Raw genomic sequence first — 17,773 nt, 5'->3', positions numbered from 1 at the left:
GGGGACAATGGATCACAGGTGGGAGGAGTGGAGAGAGTGGTCTGACCCAGAGAGAGGGGTGACTGATGGGGAGAGAGAGAGAGAGGTCAGAGTGTAGGAGGGCATTCAGAGTGTGTCCAGCTCTGTGGGTTGGTCCAGAAGGGATAATGGAGCGGGAAAGCAAGGTGCAGAGGTCAGTTAATAGAGTGGATGCAGAGCCAGTTGAATGTTGAAATCACCCAGGAGGAAAAGGTTAGAGGTGGATAACAGTAAGGAAGAGCAGAAGAAGCAGAAGTCATTCTCAATAGAAGGATGATTCCCCCCACACCAATCGCCACAATCTCCAGTTACTACGCTGGTGCTCAGAAAACGACACTACTGTTATGTTATGTTACTTTGTATTTATATAGCGCCATATGTATCATTGGTATGATCTCAAGGCTCTTGTAGGTTGAATGCCCTCGGGAACCGTAGTTCAAGTCAATAGAGAGAGAGTCATAAGGTGCGTGGGTGCACCGGATTTGTGTGCAGTTGGTGTGGCACTTGCACGATAGCTGCGTCTTAGCGGTAGGTGTGGTGGTTGGGAGATCAGGAATATGTGTTCAGTCTGGTGGGTTGATACCCAGACTGATTTCTGGCTGCGTTAGGCCTGAGGCGACGCATAAGCTAGCGGGTGTCCTGAGCCAGCTGTGTTTAATTAGGATGATGATGAGGAGTATGTGGCGGGTGTTAGTATGAGAACAGCTATACCGAATGTGTCATAGTATCGCTGTGTTCTAGTTGAGTGGTGGTGTATAGGAGAGACTAAGCGTGGCGATGAGATATGGTGGTTTTCAGTAAGGTGCTTGAGATCTTACTGAACATCTGAACTCCATCCGTCCCACGCACTCCATTCGTCCCATGCACTCCATCCGCTACATGCGCTCCATCCGCTATGCGCACTCCAGCCGTTCCATCCATTGCATGCATTCGATCATTCCATGCACTCCGTCCACTCCATACATTCCATCCACTCCATACGTTGCGTCCACTCCGTCCGTTGCGTCCACTACATGCATTCTATCCGCTCCACGCATTCCATGTGATCCGTCCGCTCCAGGCACTCCTTGCGATCCATCCACTCCATCCGTCCCACGCGCTCCATCCGTCCCACACGCTCCACCCGTCCAGTGCACTCTATCCATTTTGTGCACTCTATCCACTCCATCCGTTCCAACCACTTCATCCATTTCATGCACTCCATCCTTTCTATCCACTCCAACCTTTCCATCGACTCAGTTTGTTCCGTGCATTCCATCTGTTCCGTGCACTCCGTCCGTTCCATGCACTCCGTCCGTTCTATCTGTTCCAAGCACTCCATCAGTATCATGCACTTCATCCGTTCCATCCACTCCAACTGTTCCACCGACACCCTCCCTTCCATCCATTCATCCATCCACTGTTTGTTCCATTCTGTCTGATCCGTCTGCTCCATTTGATCCGTCCACTTCATCCGATCCGTCCACTTCATCCGATCCGTCCACTTCATCCGATCCGTCCACTTCATCCGATCCGTCCACTTCATCCGATCCATCTGCTTCGTCTCTTACATCCATCCACTTCATCTGTTACACCTACTGCATCCGATTCATCCGCTGCATCCATTTAATCCTTTTCATCCGTAGCATCCATTTCACCCACTGCATCTATTTCATACCTCTCATCCACTTTATTTATTTCATCCGCTTCCTTCCTTTCATCTGCTTCATTCCTTTCATCCGCTTCATTCCTTTCAACCACTTCACTTGTTCTATTCAGTTTATCCGTTTTAATTTATATTAGCAGTTTTAGTTTGGGTTTTTTCTCGCTCGGCTCTAGATGCTGGATTGTTATTTTTTGATATAGCAACCTTGGGCTACTGTCTTTGTTGCTGTTATCCTGTTTGAGTTTTAGGGGAAGTGCCACGTTTTCAGTAATTTGCGGAAATGCATGAAGTCCTCAGTGAGTCGGATGGGGGGGTGGGAGTGAGTTCCACAGAGTGGGGGCCAGGGCTGAGAATGATGATCCACCTAACCTGACTGAGTTGGTTTTTGATATCACCACGAGGCTGGCAGAGCTTGATTTTAGAGTGCGTGGTGGATGGTAGAGTTTTAGTTTGTCCTGAAGATATTGAGGTCCGGTTTTATGCATTGCTCGGTGAGAGATGCATAAGGTTTTGAAGGTCACCCTTCGGGCAACCGGAAGCCAGTGCAGGGTTTTGAGAGCTGGGGAGATGTGATCACTTGGGCCAAGTGCTAATGGCAGTTTGGCTGCGGCATTTTGTGCTCTTTGTAGTTTAGTCAGGTGGTACGCATGGACTCCGATGTAGAGGGGGTTAGCATAGTCCAGTCTTGACATAACAATTGATTGGACCGCAGAGAGTCTGTTGGGAAAGGTGAGGTATGGAAAAATGAGCCTAAGAGTTTTGAGGTAGTAGTGGCTGACTTAGAGACGTTGTTGACTTGGAGCGAGAGGGTTAGGTCAGAATCTAGGGTGCATCCAAGGTTTTTTACTGAGTCTGAGGGTGTCAGGGAATTGCCCATGGCAGAAGGCCAGGGAAGGGGGTGCGGGAGAAGTACCATAATCTCTGTTTTGCAGGGGTTTAGCAACAGGTGGTTTGTGGTCATCCAATGATCTATGTCAAGGAGGCAGGCAGCGAGGTCGGGTTGGCATTTGGGTTTTGTATTAAGGAGTTTTAGGATTGTGTGTCATCAGTGTAGTTGTACCACAGGATATTGTGCGAACGGATTATTCGTGGGAGGGTGGACATATAGAGGTTGAACAGGAGGCCTGATAGGCATGCTCCTTGTGTGACTCCGGTATTGACTGGTCGGGCGTGGGAAGCATAGGGGGAGAGCAGAGTTATTTGGTTCCTATTGTTGAGGAAGGATGCTATCCATTTGAGAGCATTTCCACGGAACACCAGGGAGTGGAGGCGGTCGAGGACTGCATGGTTGATTGTGTCGAAGGCGGCGGATAGGTCAAGACGGATTAATGCGGCGCATCCCGCAGAATCTGCAGTGTTTTTGAGGTCATCCCAGATTGAGGTTAGGGTGGTTTCGGTTCCATGTCGGGGTCTGAAACCTAATTGAGCGGGGTATAGGAGATTGTTGGCTTCGACAAAGGCATTTAGTTGGGAGTAGGCGGTTCGGTCAATGAGTTTAGCAAGGAACGTTGTGTTTGAGATGGCCCGGTAGCTTTTGGGCTCGAGAGGGTCGACAGAAGGTTTTTTTAGAAGAGGCTTGACCTGAGCAGTTTTGGACGCATCGGGAAAGATTTCCAAGGAGAGGGAGTCGTTTATGATGGTTCTTGCGTGTTCTCCTGCACAGGTAGAAGCAACTATTTCTTTGAGGGTTGTGGCTGGGCAGGGGTCCAGCGGGGAGCTGGATGGTTTGCAGGCAGAGAGAAGTTTGAGAAATTGGTCAGTTGATATTGGATTGAAGGAGTCGAAGGTCGTGTGGGTAGCGGTTGCACGCGGTGGGATGGCAGGTAGGGTGGGTGGATTGCGTGGTGGGTGTAAGAGGGCTAGTTTTTTGGTTAGAGATTTTGTTCTTTTGAGAGCAGTGGTGTAGAAGTGGAGAGAGAGTGAGTCGCAGAGTGATTGTGAAGGGGTCGGTTGGGTTGTGGTACATGATGGTTTGATGAATTCGGAGATGATTTTCTGGAGTTCTCTGCTGGGGTTTTTGCAGTTTAGGATTCGGGAGTTGCAATGGGCTTTTTAGCTTTCCATATTTCGGCTTTGTAGTGGCGATGGTGCCGGGCCAAGGTGGATCTGCTCAGGGTGGTTTTGTCTTTCCGCCATTTGCGTTCTAGGGATTTATATAGTTGTTTTGTGGTCTTCAGTTCTGGTGTCAACCATCTAGGAAAAGGGCCATGGTAAACTGATGGCTTGCAAGAGGGGGTGAGCGGGATTAATGAGGTATTGAGCCATGAGTCAAAGGCGTCAGAGGTTAGGTGTTCATTGGGTGGGCGGGTAGGGGGAGGAGACTGAAGGAGCGCATCGGCTACTTAGGGAATGATTTTTAGTTTCTTCCAGCATTTGCGTAGATTTGGAGGTTCTGGTTCGGGGAGCGGGTCGGGAGAGTGAATGGTGAGACAATTAAGTGATCGGACCAGAAGATAGGGGTGGGGGGGGTTAGATGTATCAGGCTGTGGGAAGATGGCATCAAGGATATGTCCTTTATAGTGAGTTGGCCCGTTTATGTGGGTATGGAGATTAATAGCATCTAGGCAGTCAACCAGAGAGTGGGTCATAGCGTTGGTGGGGATGTCAAGCCATATATTGAAATCTCCTAGAAGGGTGAGGGAGGGATGGTTTAGTTGGAGAGTGGCTATCGAGTCACATACGTTGTTTGAGAATTGTCCGTCGTATCCAGGGGTCTGTAGATGATTAGGAAGCTGTGGGAGAATGATGGCTGGAGGGATAGTTTTACCAGGAGTGATTCGCAGGAAGGAATGGTTGGCGATGATTGAGGCGAAGAAGTGTGACTTGAAGGCGATTGCTAGTCCTCCTCCTCTGGAGGGCCGGTTCAGTGGGATGAGGGAGTAGTCTGTGGGGAAGACTTCATTGGCGATAGGGGAAAAGTCATCAGAGAACCAGGTTTCCGTGATAAAGACCAGGTCCGGTTTGTCAGAGGGGAGGAGGACAAAGATGCTGTGTCTGTTTTTTGCTACAGATCGGGCATTAAAAAGGATGCATCTTACTTCGGTACAGGAGGATGATGGAGTAGCAGAGGGGGAGGGGGTGAAGGGAGAGAGTGGAAGCTGAGGTGAAAGAGAGGGGGGAGATTGGTGGTCGATGGGAAGAGTAGGTGGGCAGTTGAGGTGGTGGGTTTGGGGGGAAGGGTTTTAACTGGTGTGTCAGGTTGGTTGGAGTTGGGTCGGGGGATTTGAAGGTGGGGTGTGGGGGGTTAGGGGTTTTGGTTGTGGTTGGTGAGAATTTGAGGGAGAGGGGTTTCAGGCTGGGGGGAGGGTGGTGATGATCGAGATTGGGAGAATGAGGTGGTGGGTCGAGATGGGAGTGGCGAGGAGTACTGCGAGATTGATGGAGACCAGGTACGTTTCCTCTTCAGTGTTTCTGTTGCGGTTGGTGTGTGAGAGAGGGTAGGGGGGTCAGAGGGTGAAAGGGATGTGGCTACTGTTCTTGCCAGGGCGAGGCGTGCAGTTTTTAAGGAGGGGAATGAGTGGGGTCGGAAGGGGATGTTGGTGGGAGTTGATGAGAGGAACGGGGGGGTGGGTGGTTGCGGGGCTGGGTGTGCTTGGAAGGCTAGGCGGGTCGTTATTTGGAGGGCCGGGGAGTGCGGGTATGATGATAGTGGGTGGGAGGGTGGATGGAGGGGATGGGAGGAGCAGGGGTCTTAAGATGGCTGGCTCGCCATCGTGCTCCTCTGGCTTGGTGTTTGGATAGGGGATGGGGAGGCGATGTGGAGGGTGTGGTGGATTGGGTTGGGATGGTTCTTCCGGCTTGGGAGATGGATAGGGGATGTGCAGAGGGTGTGGTGGAGGGCAGGATGGGAGGTAGGGTGGGAGAGAAGGGAGACGGGCACGAGCGGGGCATTTTCAGCAGACCTTGGTGGGTTGGGTGGACTCATGGTTTGTACTACTGCTCAAGTCTACTCCTCTGTGATCCAGTCAACTATTTTACTCCCCTGAAGTTGTTAACTTTGCTACATGCAACCTATGTTAGAATATAATAATAAAATGCATTTTCTTAGCCTTAAACTAATACCTTTTTGTGATCAAAACCCTGTTTTCTTGCAATGTTCAAAAGGGGTTGAATTTGTCAATTTCACCAAACTAATCAAAATAAAAATGTGTTTGTGGCCTTTTCCGTCAGTCATTGCAAGAACATGTTATTACAAGAAAAGACTGTCAGTGTAGAATAGTATTAGGTTGAATAAGATTAAAAGACAGGTCCTCCCATCTAGCGGAGCAAGGAAACCTGCTTCATTATGGTTTAATTCTCCTAGTTAAATGCTAGGTAAAGGCTGACCACACTATGTAAAGGTTAACTACACATTGAATCATAGTGTGCAGCGTCTCCATTCTTATCAAAAGTATAAAAGGTATCTTCTAAAAGTTGCTTATATAGGATTACTATTGTTGGAACAAAGGGCAGGCAGGTTTGTATTTAAGAACCTCAAAAAAAAGTCACCAACCTTGAATTGGTGAACTAAATATACAGATGAGCCATAAGCAAAGTAAAGACTTTTGACATAGCAAGAACATCTGCTGAATACAGTTTGTCCTACCCTCTTGAGATTAGATAAGGATTAGTTGAATTATTGTGTATGTGGTTCAAACATATTTGCGTTATTATCTTCTGCAAATGAATAACAAATCACCTATGCTGATGCAGGTTTTGTATAAAAAGTGATACCATGAACCATTCAGGTACTTCACTTCTCCACTCCATGAAATATTAGTTGTGGTTGAACCTGAGGCCTACTCGAGTGTATTGTATGTGTATATTAAAACTTGCCTTGCAATCTTGAAACTGTATCAGATGCTCTATTTTGTTTGAATTATAGTGCTTAGAAGTCTCACCTATACAAACTACCCAGATGTTCCCCATACATTGTCATTCGGACACCACGCTGGCTGGCTCTCCATGTAAATATTGCTCCCTCTTTATGTTTCTACTAGTCTTTAAATCCGTCAATGGTCTCCCATTACCTTTCTCACTGCATCGCTCTTTATGCTCCCTCTTAGACTATACATTCCTCATCTTGCTGAACTATCTGTCCCCTCACCCCCCCATGCCTCCTCACACTTAAGCGCCTTCTCTTTACTTGCCCCCATCCACTGGAATGCTCTCACCAGGGCCCATTAAAGCCTTTCCATTACTGACTGTTCAAGACCTAGCACAAGCGTAACCTACTAGTTAGAGATGTTGTAATTACTACACCTGAAGGCACCACATTATTCCCAAGCTACTACCTAATTTGAGACCATTGTATTTTGTGTACAAATCTGTTACTTTCCAAATGGTCCCTCAACCATAGGACCAATCTGACTGGTGGACCCCAAAGGTCACCCCACTCATGCTTGACAAAGACCTTTCCTTTGGTCGAAACAGGCATTGGCTGTTCTGTCCTTTAATGTTGCTGATTCATTATAAACATGTGAAGTACGGCCTGTCAGAAGCACAGGTCCAACCCGCCGGATGGCATTATAAAATTGAAAATGTGGAATGTACGAGCACAAACTGGCCAATAAAACACTCGAAGCTTTTGAAAATCTCTGCATGCGCAAAGTTTCTTCTGGTTTTTCTTTATCAAATCTGGAACTGTTTGAGTGGAGATGCTAAACTAGGGACCCAGTGCGGACTGTGATTCCTATTGAGTTTGAGAGTCAAGGTCGTCTTGTGGCTCTGCGAGGGGGTCATGGGATGTAGGGTGTTTGACAACGTTTCATGAGTTTGGGGTTAGCACTTGTGTGCTTTGTGATCTTTTTTCAAATGCAGGTAGAGGTATCGGAATTCAGGCAGTTGGGCCACTGTTGGGTATGCCGACTTTGGGGCTGCATGGTTATTGCCGAGGTCAGCAGCCTAGCTATAGATGGTGCACAGAAGGAAGCAGGGAGGTGGGCCAGGGTCTAGAACCAGGGCCTAACTTGCGGCATTTGGTTGTGGTTTATGAGCGCAACGTAGCAATACCGCTCTGCCGATAAGCCACACTGTGGATAAAGGGAATGGGTGGAGGGATGCAGCCATCCTGACAATGTGTTCTTGCCTCTCTGGCCTGCAGCGAAGTGGGCAGGTTATGCTAGGGTGGAGAGAGCCCAGGATGAAGGATAGTGCATGTTTCCAGGGAGCAGGCAAAGTACTGTGTTGTACAAGTCTTGGGGAGACTTAAGGCGAGTCCAGTACATGAGTAAAAGAGAGGTACCAACGCAGGTAGCATGCGGGGTGCGGGTACCTTCCGTAGGTCTTTAGGTGCCTGCACCTGGAGATTCCAGGCAAGAGGCATATTATAAAGAAAAGCACCCTCGGGTTAAGAGTATGCTGCTACTGTTATGGTATATACGATATGTGCTTTGCACCAGTTTTGGTGCTTAGATAATACGGATTGCAGAAGAGGTTTAGCCCCAATCGTTTCTATCTAAAAATGTTCAGTAGGGCAAAAATAAAGCCGTGTGTTTAGTTTAATATATTTGCTGTGTAACATGACAATAAACGCAGTAACCACATGTGTTTGTATGTAGCGCAGCTAACAGAGCAGAAAGCAATCCGATGCATTTTTTTCTCCTAGATAATCCAGACTGCGACTAAACCGGTTTGCTCCATTTCGTATTATGAAAGCCGTTGCTCACTTTTCTGCACCCGTGCAAACTTTAGATGATCTGGCCTCTGGTTACTTTTCTGCTGGCTCCGACAGATTCCCGTGAATCCGTGTGTTTATCTGGCGAGGCTGCTGCCCCAGGCTCTTAAGTCAACATGCTCCGCAACTGTCAAATGTAAAGCAGCACATGTACTGTCAGTGTGGACACGTTATCAAACGGTCCGTTGGGAACCCCTCAGAGGCTGCCGTGGTTACACGCGTCACCTGGGACTTCCTCCGTGAGCTTGATGGTGGCTCCAGGTGTCGCCTGCCATTGCTTACTCCGGCTGCCTGGATCCCGGGCATTGCATTTTATTCCTCGGCAGTTTGCCGAACCTCATCTCGGAGTGCACCCGACTTGTCATGCTTTTTATTGGTTATCAGGAATTCCCTGGCAGGTACTGCTGCCATTCCAGCTGCTCGAACACGTAAACTGAGAAACGCCGGCCTGAAGCGCACACACAAGGTATGCGGCGTTACGCCAAGTAAAAAAAATAAATAAAAAATAGAGCAATACTCTTCTATTGTCTTCAACTACTGAGTGCGCTATACCATGGGAACATAGGTTTCCCCCAAAAACTCTTGGATATTGTGGAATAAATAACTAAAGAAAGATGGTGGACCAGGTATCACAGGGTTTTGCTAGGGGTGACCTACACATGGGCACTTGTTTATCCCAATCCGAGAGTTTTTGCAGAACCCAATCAGCAAGTGCACCGAGAGAGACTCTGATCCTCAGGTGAAGCTCAGAAGCGATGGACCCCAATGCTCTGTTAGAAAAAGATCGACGCAATCGTTGAATTGCTTATAAACCAAATAAATGTTATTATACTTCTGCGATTTTTCAGTAACACTTGCAGTGGGGCTCGGCGAAACCGGGAAAAGTCTAGTTCCCACCGGCCCCCCACTGCCCTTATCCCTTTCCTACTACTGAAGTGTCGCTCTGGTAGCCACTGTGAAATTCTAGTCCTACTTTTATTTTGGTGGTCTGCCGACCTGCAGCACAAGGTGTGTGCAATCGTTTTGGGAAATGTAAACCAAATGCTCATACAAACTTTCCAGGTGCAGAAAGTATAACCAAAGTCCACATGTCCAATTTAGACTTCCAGTGGAACCTCGTCAATCCACAACATGTTTCAACCATCACCTGTTCTGCAGGTAGAAGCATGAATGCGTACAGTAAAGTAGGGGAGATGCCCCAGTAGAGAAATAAATGTGGGTACTTTCAGTTCCAGGTGCAACCCGTGACACCTAGGGCCTAACGGATGCCACATCAACCCATGCAGTGGACCCCATTGGTCAGGGGGCCACTGATTTTATTTGGCCAAAGACCCCCTCATTTTATTTGTCACAAGACCCCCCTCATTTGTAGTATGCCACTGGCAGGGGAGTATCCAGCGTTGCAAGAGTGTGTGTGTGTGTGGGGGGGGGCAAAACATGAAAAGTCCTGCTACGTCCCTCCTCCCCCAAATGCAGTGCGCGCAATTCCATATGGTGTCACTCATGCCCACAAACCGCCCACCCCTGCCCCAATCTACCTTTTTGGTAACATTAGTGGTAGGTAGCATTTTAGCACATAACAAAAAAAAAATAAAACTGCTAATCATTACAAATGCAGGGAACTCATCTATTTAGAGCTCTGTCCAGGCACTCTGGGGCAAAATACATGCAAACCTCCTAATTTACATATGGATTGCACCAACAGAAGTGACTTCACAGAAAAGGGCATCCTATCAGTCTTTGATACTTGGAGTCACCATGGAAGTGACATTAAAATAAGTTGCCATAAGTAAGCCAAGAGGCAAATAACTGTGGTTCAAAATACCTAAATTGCACGATTGTTCTGTATGGAGCAACTCCATAGTCAGGCTTTTTTTAAATAATAACATGACTTAAAACAGGGATGTGAATATAACCTGTACACATCAGATTTGTATCTTGCTATTATGCAAGGTATCGGATCATTTCTGCTAGGATGGGTGGGGTGGCTTTACCTCCATCGAGCTATCAATGCATTAGGGGACTATACAAGGGCGAATGACCTGATAATAAATCCACCTAAAACAAAGGTCATGGTCCTAGGCAGAAGGTCAAAGTAGTGGTGCCCCTTTGAATGGTGGCTGAATGGCACCGAGTTAGAGGTTGTGGAGGGATATACATATTTGGGTTTCCCGATTCGATCAAATCCAACAAAATAATTCTTTGTTCAATCTGTAACTTGCCGTATACAGAAGAAATGGCTACTGGTAAAACGGTTTGCATCTAGTTCAGGTGGCGGCAATGTGGAGACTCTGATCAAGATCTGTCAGTCAAGCATTGTTCCCCCCCTGACCAATGGTTTGGATCTTCTTGCTGAGATACATGTGGCCTGGCTGGAAAAACTGCAGGGCAAATTGTTAAGGTCTATTCTGGTTGTCCCCAAGACCACTCCGGTCGAAGCCTTAAGTATTGAATTGGGGGTTTGGTCGCTTCGGGCACATTGGCTCCTCAAACGGTGTAAGCTATACTGTGCCCTGCGATTATGTCCTTTGCATTGACTAAAACCACTGAGCTACATTGCGGAGAGATCGGTTTCCAGCTCTCTAATTTAGCCCATTCCCCAGATGATTTGACCCTGTTGAAGAGGAAAACTTGGGACTGTACAAATTCTTTGAACAAACTAGCCAAGAAGAGGCGATATACAGTGTCACACCGCAGGCCTTCAAAATCGACAGTCCATGCACCTATCCGACCAGACAATGTTTCCAAAAAATGAGACTTCATCACATATTTACGTTTAAATATCCTGCCAATTTATGAATATATTGGGAGCTGGTCTGGCTTGGTTCTTGAGAAGCGGCTGTGTCGGTTTTGCGGTAAGCATATTGAATCTAGCCATCACATACTGACCCAATGTCCCACTCTTGTCCATACATAGCGTAAGGCATATTCAAGCTTGGTCTCCAACTGTGACAAAATCCAAGGTGACCTATTCCGGTCCGCGCTATATGGGGCCAATTCCCTAGTGATTTCAGAGGCAGCCTATTATGTCTGGAAAGAAGCGCTACGGTGCCTAGCCGGCGTTACATGATGTGCTTTACATTGGGTCCCCCCTCTTAATAGGCCATAGTTAATGGGTTGGGGTATATTGTATCGTATGTGCCTACATTTTAAATGTATATTTGATGTTTTATGATGTAATAAGTAGAATGCATCTGTGACCATATTATGTTATCATATGACATTATAACAGCTCTTTTTATCTTTTGTTAAGGTTATTTTGTTTAGCCAAAATGAACAATAAAAAATTAAAATACAGCAGGATATATTAACATACACTCTGAAGTAAAACACTCACACAGTAAAACAATTACATAGCTGCAGATCTGCCCAGGATCACACACTTTGGTTAAATGGTGGAACTGGGATGTGGACAATTTAAGCAACTGACCACATCTTCACAGGTTTAGTTGATGTAGATATTAATTAAGGTTTCCCTTTGCATTTCATGTGTGCTTAAATAATACTTTATTTGTAGCAATGCCTTGGAAGCAAACCACATTACATATTAAACGATCCTTTCATAATTAGCTTTACATTATATACATCATCGTAGAAATATGTTGAGCAATGCGAGTATGGATTCAGTTTTATTCTCTCCATCCTGCATGCAAAGTGACAATAGCATCATGCGGGTTAATGTGAGCCTAACAAATCCCCCTTGGGTAAAGCCATAGTCATTATTTCACTCAGGTATTAAGCGCATATTTAAATAACCACAAATAAAGCATACAACATTATGCAGCCTTTCCTTCTCACTGCTGATCACTCCCTCCCATGCACATTTCTAAAGGGACAAAAGTCCCTGCTAATAGTCCCCCTTCCGACCCATCGGTGCCCAATGGCTCACTTTGAAATGCTCTGTTGACAGACAGCAACGTGAGAGCCCCTCTGCTATCCGGAGCTCCTTGGGGACATTGTCCTGGCAGCAGGACACCTCTCCCGTTCAGAAAGGGTAACGTGTCCTGCTGCCAGGTCCATGAGCGTGCTCAGCAGGAATTGCTCAACACAGATTGTCCTCCCAGCAGGACACCTTTCCTGTTGGGCACCCTCATTGAGGCACTGAACGGGAGAAGTGTCCCACTGACAAAAGTCCCGGTCAGGCTCTCAAAAGAGACTGTGCGGAGGCAGCTTGTCCCCCCTTCCCTGGCTCGGTACGCCACTGCTGACACATAGGAGTGGCTAAAGGGCAAAAGAGTGAGATGGTGGCAGCGGAGGGAGAATGATTTCTAACCGGATAGGGTTTCCCCTCTTACATCTTGCCCCCAACTGGCTGAGAAAAAAAGCAAGGCATGGTACAGTGGCAAGACTGGGTATACTCGACTGGGTCACGACACTGTAGCATGGGCATCTAAAACAACCAGTCGCCTGGAAGCAAAAGGTGGAAGGTGTTTTGCTCTCGTGATAAAAAGGCTGCCATTTTGAGATGAAAAATGCAATCTTAATACTGCAACTCCATTTTTGGGCACCGTACACTAAGTGAAATGCAGCGAATACACAACTTGCTGCAACCAGTGGGTGAATGGCCTAAATGGGAATTCTTGCGAGTCCCCAGAGGGCCTCTCCACTGCAGGTGCGCAAGCTTTCTTCTCTAACCCCCTCTCCCAGTCACCATACTCCCTTCTTTCCAGCTCTCATCATCCCTTTCAAGCAGAGTTTGTTATAAAGCTTCCAGTGTGTTATTTCTCACTCTTATAATGCGTTTAGTGTCAGTTTGTTACGTTTAACTTTATGATCCCAATAAAGGGGCACATAGGCTTCACATTCCCTACTTGGACTGATTTCGTCAACGTTTCTTGGGCAGAAAGCAACATAAACCCTACTTCGTGGGGCTCATCTTGTTCGCTACATCAGTTTACACGATCTCATATGGGACCACTTTGAAAGAAAATTTCCTGTGCCACTTTCGGTTCCCAGTCAACAGTTGGCTGCAACCACCATAATCACAGAGACCCTGTGTAAAAATAGAAAGTCCAGAAACACAAGAGTAGCTCTGGTGTCTTCACCTCTTTTCCTTTATGAAATGATAGGTTATTTATAACACGCTTAATACCCAGAGGTTTCTAAGCGCAGACCCGGGGATCGAACCTGTGTTGCTCCGTGTTGTCTTGCTTCCAAGGCGAGCACGTTGCCGCCGAGCTATCCTCTGGACACCAACAGGATTGCCAGGAACAGGGGTTTACTTTCCAAGCTCACTCTCTCCAGCTATAAAAGCCAACTACTGGCGAGAGGACATCCCTGAAAGATCAGGAGGAGAGCAGTGTAGGGTGGCAAGTGCAGGTGTTTTTATTCGGGGAGGGTATGTTGCTTAAAGGCTTTGTAACGGTAATCGGAAGGAACCAGGGCTCAGTGTGGAATGTCTGACATTGTGGTAGATCCCTTTGTTGTCTTCTGAGATGACCACAGATTGTAGAGATGATCCGCCCATCACTTTTTTGGGCAATCTTCCTACACAATTTCTTTCCTCGAGTTGGTCTAGGACCAGAGTGTGCAAGCCAATAGCTGGCACCTATGCACCAAGCAGTCTATTTTGTTGGTCTCTGATCAACTGAGGGGTTCATTCTGTAGGAAGATTACTCAATGTAGTTGAGAACTTGCCCCTGCATTCAACATAACTGGACTAAGAATAAAAGGAGAGGGGTGGTGGGCATGGGGGAGACAGAGCCAACAGATGTTTGCACTTTTTGCTAAATATGCAATAGGGTAGATCACTATTGACTAGGAGGTCACTTATGCATTTACCTTTGACATGTGGTCAGCCTGCACTTCGCAAGTTAGTATCTCGGCATAACCAACTCTGCCCATCCTTCTGAGCAGCCCCCAAAATAAGCCCCATTAAACTGGGTAATACCATCAATAATTACAGCGATCCATTTCACAACTGCTTAAACGCATAATTATTGTATCTCAGAACTATGGGACCTGCAATTATAGTGGGTGCCATAATGATGTGGCCAACCACGGGGCTTGCACGGGATGTGGACGGCTACATCCCCAGCAGCCAAGAGGTTAAAGTATGCAAATATTGCATTTATATAAAACCAAAGGGGTTAAATTAGATCTCCAGGTCGAAATGTAATAAATCCCCCAATACAGATTGCTTACTTGGTAAAGGATTGCAGGCGAGACTGTCAGATATTTTCCAGTGGGGCTCCTGGCTGCAACAGAGAAGGGGAGCCATGTGCTTTCCAGGCTGACATTAATGTGTTGCTAGTTGCCTGCAACTGCGGGCCAAAGGAGGTCACCATAACATATCAGTTACATACTGCACAATCCCCATTCAAGGTTTTGCTAGTACTGAAGAGCATGATTCGCCAAGCAATGCTGTAGGAAAAATGTAGCTTCGCCCACACATACATTCCCAGCAATACAGGCGAATGGGTAATTTACCTGTCCTAGGCCAGCCAGGACACGAACCAATGATCAAGGGTCAGAACTGCAAGATATATTTGTGGGCCCTAATAAAAGAGGGAGTCCCCCCCCCCCAATCAAAAGTGCCACACCAAGATCCCTGCACATTCTATCTAGCCCTGTGGCGACTCGTCTAGAATCAGTGAATCTCTAGCAGTGTTAAGCCAAGAACCAGGCCAGTGTATAGAACGGATATATTCTAATGCATTATTATGGGAACATTAATATTTACACAACTTCACCCGACACATTCTCCATGGCAACTAGTTCACCTTTTGGGGACAAACCGCAACAAAAGATCTGAGATTACACCACATGTGCGTTTTTGCTTTTCAGTATCCAGTAAATTAGTACAGAGCCGGAAAGTGGATTGGTATCTGGGTATTAGTGGAGCAGGGAGGTCCTGCCGTTCTGGCCCCTCACAGGGTAGCAGGCAATGCCACCCAGGCCTATCCCTCACAAGGGCAGAGCCCAGGCATGTTCAAGTTTAGTATTTTATGAAGCAAGATGCAAAGTAAACATGGAGGCATGCCTCGATTGCGCATTTTGTACTTGCATGGTTAGGCAAACAATCGTGACAAGAAACATTTTACTGAAATGATGGCAGTGGCTGCACTGTTATCAATGCCAATGTTCTTCCTAGCATTTACGACGAATTTCTGTATAGAAATCAGAGTACTATTAAATAATCCAAATGCTTGACGAAAGGTACGTTTAAAAAAAAGCAGAGGCGGTGATTCCATTGGTCTCTTAAGTGTCGTTGACATAATTGTATGAGATCCTTTGCAAACCAAGGCAGGTTCCAATTATATTTCCGTAAACAAAATTAAATCATTATTTTCTTTCCACTCTGGATTATATGGGTCACAGGTGAAACACTTCACAGCTCTCACTTTTTTATGAGACTACAAACGCCACATGAACAAAACAGCGCTCTCATCAATTAGGGCTTCGAGGCTTTATCTCAGCAATCAATCATAGGATGGGGGGTTGCAGAACACACTGAAGCTGTGCCATCTGTGCTCTACACGTCCACTGGTGACCACTGAAGATTTTAAAAAAAAATTGTGTGTAGCTCCCATAATGGCTTCCAGAGGACTAGATCAGAAAATAAAGCAAAATCCAAGTGCCTCATCTCACTACAATGTCGTCACCCCAGTGAAATATGGGCACTGAGTTAATAAAAGGTGAGCGTCAGCACACGTGAAATATGCAGTATTTGTGCACCGGTGCCAACCATGTGGGCATTTAATAAATGTTAAAATTTGGAGCTTGCTCGTCTTTATATTCCACCTCACACGCCTGCCCCCCCTTCCCTTCGCCACTCCCTTCCCCCTCCCCCGATGACCCCAATTTGGATACTGTAACCGTAAGTGCGTTGGAGGTCACCCAGGGCCTCCCTGCCCCCTTCCCGCTCCCTCCTCTGTGTAAATTGTTCTAAATATTGCATCACTGGTTTGTTTCATGTTTGTAAATTATGCTTCATTCATTACTGTACCTGTTATTCTGTAAAGCGCTTTGGTGTAAAGCCCTTTATAAACTCAATAAACAAACATATTTTGCGCTTGGCACCAGCTCTCGCGTCACTTTTGCGCTCACTTGATATTTCTATAATTAGCATAAGGCGAATCCTATGTTAATTTGGGAAAACACACATGAATGAGTGTTACAACATTTTATAAAGCAATTCGATTGGTCCTGGCTGATAAGTGGGCTGAAGGGTAATTGAAATTGCGGAGAGCTCCCCAAAATGGAATTAAAAGGAAGTTGAGCCTAGTTAGCTGGAATACAAGAGGGCACGGGTGCCTTTTTGCCTCAATGGAGATTGTGAGCCGGCTGAGTTTGTTCCTTGTAATCGCTCTACAGGAAACATGGTTGACGAAGCTTCCTACATACGAGGGTTATTTGGTGACTAGCCAATTAGCTAGTAAGGGCCCAAAGGGTCATCCCTCGGGGGGGATGCGGGGTCTCCTCATATTAATAAAGGTCTCCCCAGGAGGAACCTCGGACATTAGTCAAGGTGCTTTAGCTACTACCATTGAAATTACCACAATGGAAGGTAGTTGGGAGTTGTGGATAATTAACGTCTATTGGCAGGATAGATTGGTGGAATCAGAAGAATTTGTCATGCAATGGTGTAATTCCCGAACCCTATTACGGAGACACATTATTTTAGTAGGTGATCTCAATTCTAATTGTTAAAATATGGATAATGGGAAGTATACAATGGAGTTTGAACGGGGTAGCAAGAAGAATGGTAAGAAAAACAACTTTGGGAGGCTTTGTTCTGCAAGTTTGGAGGGTTTCGTCTATGTCTATTAAATGATCAGGGACAGAGTATCGCTCCTACATGGATATATGGTCTCTGTTCATCTGTTTTGGATTATACCTCTACGGATGATTGGCTGTCCCCGAAATGCGCACGTTTTTAAACTCATTTTACCGCTCATAGCGACCACGCTATGGTGGAGACCGCCTTCCATATTGAGATCACCGAGGGGGAACCAAGGTCCAGGTTAACCGTTAACAAGGATCTGGTTCCTAACAGTGGGAACAGAATCTCTTGGAATGGGGGTTTCATGAGGCGGTTTAATTATTCGCTCTCCAACTATCTGAATAAGAACTCAGAAGAATGGAGATATCAGGTGCTCACTCCTGCAAATTTTGGAAAATTCGTATCCTCAGTACTAACAGAGGGTAAACACCAGAAGTGTGGTAACCAGAGAGGGAGACAGAACCATCATGCTCATGTGTACAGTGAAGAAGTAGTGGCGCGAAAGAAACTAATGAGGAAAACAACTGGCTAATATAAAAAAAAGCATCCTCGATTTCCAATCTGGAGAGCTGGGAAGGGATGCGTAGGGCTCGCCAATCGTATAAAAACTGCCTCATACAAATAGGAATAAGAGTATGCAGGAAGAAGCAGAGGCGATGCTTTGTTCCCTCAAAGATAAAGATAGTAGAGCGTTTTGGAAAATCATAAACGCGGTTGACAATATTCAGCC

The 17,773-nt window shown here is 46.4% G+C and overlaps 1 protein-coding gene across 1 annotated transcript in view; it reads right to left on the bottom strand.

Moving 5' to 3' along the window:
* The window catches only part of BACH2 (BTB domain and CNC homolog 2), a 1,375,433-nt gene that overhangs the window by 506,210 nt on the left and 851,450 nt on the right, over positions 1-17,773 (bottom strand). The gene's annotated exons all lie outside the window — the stretch shown is intronic.

This window comes from Ambystoma mexicanum, chromosome 4p (genome assembly GCF_040938575.1).
Source record: "Ambystoma mexicanum isolate Mex_15411 chromosome 4p, UKY_AmexF1_1, whole genome shotgun sequence".
NCBI lineage: Eukaryota > Metazoa > Chordata > Amphibia > Caudata > Ambystomatidae > Ambystoma > Ambystoma mexicanum.
This window is presented reverse-complemented; position numbering and strand designations above follow the sequence as displayed.